General features: G+C 40.3%; 1 pseudogene; it reads left to right on the forward strand.

The window, feature by feature from the left end:
• The first annotated feature begins 3,595 nt into the window (after positions 1 to 3,595).
• On the forward strand, positions 3,596 to 4,203 carry LOC146796371 (uncharacterized; annotated as a pseudogene).
• Positions 4,204 to 4,407: the final 204 nt, after the last annotated feature.

The raw sequence follows: 4,407 nt of genomic DNA on the forward strand, positions 1-4,407 counted from the left end.
ATGGTAATGTTTAAATACACGAGGTTGAAACAATAAAAGGCTAATTGCAAAGGATGGGTGATGTGGGAGGGGCTTTCTTCAAAAGGCGGCAGCTAATTTCATGAAACACTGCAATCTTCTTGGATACCTACATTTTGCACCTTAATAGGATGCTAATTTGCGACACGTTTCCAGTTATTGCCCACCTTTAAATCCAGCCCTGATCTTTGGGCACAGAAGTTACATTTGTTGTGAATTCTGATGGTAAATAATTTAAATGTGGATCTGTTTGTTGGATCACAAAGAACCAGCCCCTGTTTCACCTGTGGCACAAACAGTTTGTTTACTGTGTATTTAAGTTTTTCAGTCTGGCACTCAATTTACTCATGGTTGTATATATATACAGAGGAATAATGGTTCTGGGCAAATATTTGAACACTTGATTGTTTTTTTTCAGGCTGCTCTGCAGAATTGTCTTAAAACTAATTAACTTTTACAAATGTAGTTGAGAAACTGTGCTACAAATGGATTGATTTAATCATATTTTTAGTAACAATCCTGGGGCAAAAAGACCCACAAAACCTTCTCGACTGGACGCTACTTACTTCTCAAAAACGGTTCACATCCCTTATTCTTTTGGTAAAATGTCTACAGTCAAGAAAAGTAGAAGATAAGTGTGGCATGTAAGTAACCATTCTGAAACCTGCATTACAATAGTCAGAGGGCTCTATTTTGTACCAGTTTGAGAATGTATGTAGCTATACTGGACTTGCACTGAAAATATGGTCCCTGCTTACTATATCTGGCTCTCCTAATTTGAACAAGTGCTACTTGGTAAATAAAGACTGAAGATGGGGCACCCTGTACTAAACAGAGTAGTTTTCTTGTGCCTTAGCATAGACAGGATCAGCATGTGATGTGCCATATGGGTTGCCTAAAGTCAACATGCCGCAGACTTTAGGTCCATATCTGGATTTTGGCATTCCCATCCCTTATCATGAACATAATACAGGTACTGTGTAGCCAACATCTTTTAGTGGTAAGTTACATTAATGGTTGCAATCCCACACATAGAATGGGGAGATTCAGTTTGGTGGATTAAGCCCATCCAGACCTTCTGCAACTGGTCCTGGGCCATATAATAGATCAGTGTTTCCTAAACGTTTTCAAACCATGACCCACTTATTAGTACGACAAACGTCGGGACCTGCCTAGCTTTAATAGACATCATGTGTGGTAGTGCACTGTCATTTACAAATAGCACATTTTTCATTAAAGTAGTCACTAATTTGCACAGACATAAAGTATTACTGATACAACTATATTGCACACAAATGATAATGTGTGGAAATCGGGTTTCAGTGAGTATTTATGATTTGTGCATCACCAATTATAGTGTCTTGATTTGTTCTGATCCTATTCAAATATTTGTTTCAAACACTTTATAATCACAAAAAAGTACTTAATGTTTGCTTTCATAAAGCTGAATGGAGTTTATTTATAAAGATGTACATTTTGTTGCGTTATGGAAACAAATTACATCCTACAGACTTTCCTTTCACACTTCATGTAGGCCAGCAAGATTCTCACATAATTCACTACACTTTTCCTTCTCTAACTGCAAAGTGAGAGGAGTTTGTAAACACCAATCCGCATGTTCAAAAAATAGGAACCGGAAGACATAACCTGACATTTGCCCCTCAGATTTAAAATATATCAAATTTGACAACATAAACACAGAATTTAAAGGCATCTTTAATTATTGATTGGACTTTGGTGGCCCACCACAAATTGGCTTGCGACTCACCAGTGGGATGTGATCTTAAGTGGTCTGTTGACCAAGCATTTGGGGATGCTCCACCTGTTGCACCGTGCCAGATTTAGATATAATCACCGGATATATGTGATATAACCTGAGAGCGCCACTCACCTATTGTATACCAGCATTTCTATGTTAGCACCAGTGGGATGTGACTCACAGTTTGGTAAAACTATAATCGATAAATAAACCCGGGTAACAGTCCTACATAAAGGCTCTAGTGGTCACCTTACATATGGGAGCTATTGTGGTGGAGCTAGGTACTATTCCGTAACTGAGTGGTTTCTTATCATTCTGGGCCATGCCTGCTTCTTTATCCATGATATGTGGACACTGTGGCTTCTTACTGTGTCCCTAAGACACAAGAGGCACACAGAGCATTGACAAGGGTGCAGGAGTACAGGGCCTCTAAGTCTATACTCAAAGAGTCTCTCCCACCTTCTCTCTCTCTCTCTCTCTCTCTAGCGAAATGACTACAGAGATGGTTGGCATGACTTCTAACACAGGACTAGGTTGTTGCCTTCAGCTGGCATGCTGTAATGTTTAGGGCAGCGCCCACTCAAACCTAAATAAAGAATTGCCTGTTGCCCAAACCTACACATAGGGTTGGTATCATACAGTGGTATTTGAACAATTGTCCAAATGGGTGTGCTGTCCATCTACTTTACATCGCAAAGTCCTAGGGTTTGTGAAAAATACAATTGTTACCTATGATCTACACCTGTTCAGAAAGAGACTGTTGGGGACTACAGGCGTAAATAGTGTATTTTTTTTAGCAAATCATCCCCAAACATTTGACTACAGCATGGTGTGGTGGGATGCTGCCATTTACAGAGATTGCAGTTTTTATTTATATGGGTCCTCTTTGCAACTAAATCAACTGTTAGACCAACCAACTTAGTCTTGACTGGGGCTAATTGAGTCTTAAAATTGCTTTTCATAACTTAGGATGCACTGTTGAAAGACAAACTTGTGGAATTAAAGTATCTCAACATGAACGGGCCACATGTTATGAGTCTTCAGCTCACAAGAGTAGTAATGAGGGATGCCTTCCACATCAAGCAAAAAGTGACGGTTGTCCTGCCCCGGAAGTGATATAACTCCCGTTACCAGGACTTCCGGGCTCCTGGATGCCCACCCCCCCCTCCCGGCAGTGATGCCACTTTCGGGAAGGGGGGGGAGGTCACATGACTGTGGTGGGCACGTGTGTTGTGACATCACCCTGGTCACGTGCTCATGGTTATACTATGTGGTTAGCACATTGTGACAGCCCTCAACGAACCAGATCCCCTAGAGATCAGGTGACCATGATGTGATGTAGAGGAGTGGGCCCCATTTTTTTAATGCTTAGAATACATATAAGGACCTCCTAAGCAGCCTATGCCAAACCCAGTAACCTCCCTCCAAAAAGAGATCGCTCGCTCAGCCTCAAGTATTTTTTACAACTGATATCCCCTATTAAGGTCTCCAGCAGTGGTAGCGAAGCCTTGAGTAACAAAGCAAATGCTGGAAACAATTTCATCGACATGGAAGATGGTGAAGAATCTATAACAGCTCCTAACTCACAAGTCTATGACGATATGGCTCCAGAGGCTATCATCATGCAATAGCCGCAGGCAAACTCTGACACCGGTTATGCCTTGATTGACCTCAGCGACTCTCAAGATTTTAGAGCCGCAGCTGAATCCCATGAAACAGACAAATAGACACTTACTTAAACTGAATATACAGCTACATTTTATTTTTAATAGTCTTTCTTTCTTTTTTGAACCATAGAAAGCATCATCAAAAAGAACCATGGTAGAGGGGATGTCACCAAAGTTTAACTCCATACATTTTTATTGCTTATGCTGTTCTAAACAGACTGAAAGTTCCACAATCCAAAACAAAGAGCCGTGTAAGAAATTTGTTTAGACCTATAATATCGCAGATTTTTTAAAAGGAAGCTCCATGAGTCCCCTATGAAAGCATATGGCCGTCAAAGGTTTTGCTGCGATTCTTGTAAGCGCATGTGTAAACGTGACTTTAATAACCTCTGTTACGGCCATAAAATTTATGATCCGCAGCAGGAGGCTAACAAGTGTCTATATGACTCATACACTTCAACAACAATCCATCATATATGTAGCTTGCTAAACCCCAACAAAATATATAAACTGTTAAGGTTGCTGTAAGGTTTGCCTGAGGAAAAGAAAAATGTCCACCCTGATATGGTTAAGGTCTTGTCGACCACTATCAAAGAGATCCGATGTTCAAATGAGCCAAGCTCAAAACTTTGTTGTATGCAAGGTTTGCATACATGTTTTGTTAGAAGGATGGCAGAAAGGACTATAGAAAGACCTATGTGCAATATTTATTTTTACAATAGACAAGTCAGCTCTGTAGCTCCACAAAAACTGTTTTAAAAAATGATGAGTCGCCCGGTATCATGTCATTATTGTATTATTTAATGTTGCATACTTACTCACGTTTAGGCCAAGCATCAGAATGTCAGTGCGCAAGATGCTTCTGAGTTACGTCCAGGATGCAAATGTATTGCCAGATTGGTATATGTGTTGGTTAAAGAAAGAACAGCTGAAATACAACCTGTAACTCTGCGCTATCTGAAG

Source organism: Triturus cristatus, chromosome 10, assembly GCF_964204655.1.
Source record: "Triturus cristatus chromosome 10, aTriCri1.1, whole genome shotgun sequence".
NCBI lineage: Eukaryota > Metazoa > Chordata > Amphibia > Caudata > Salamandridae > Triturus > Triturus cristatus.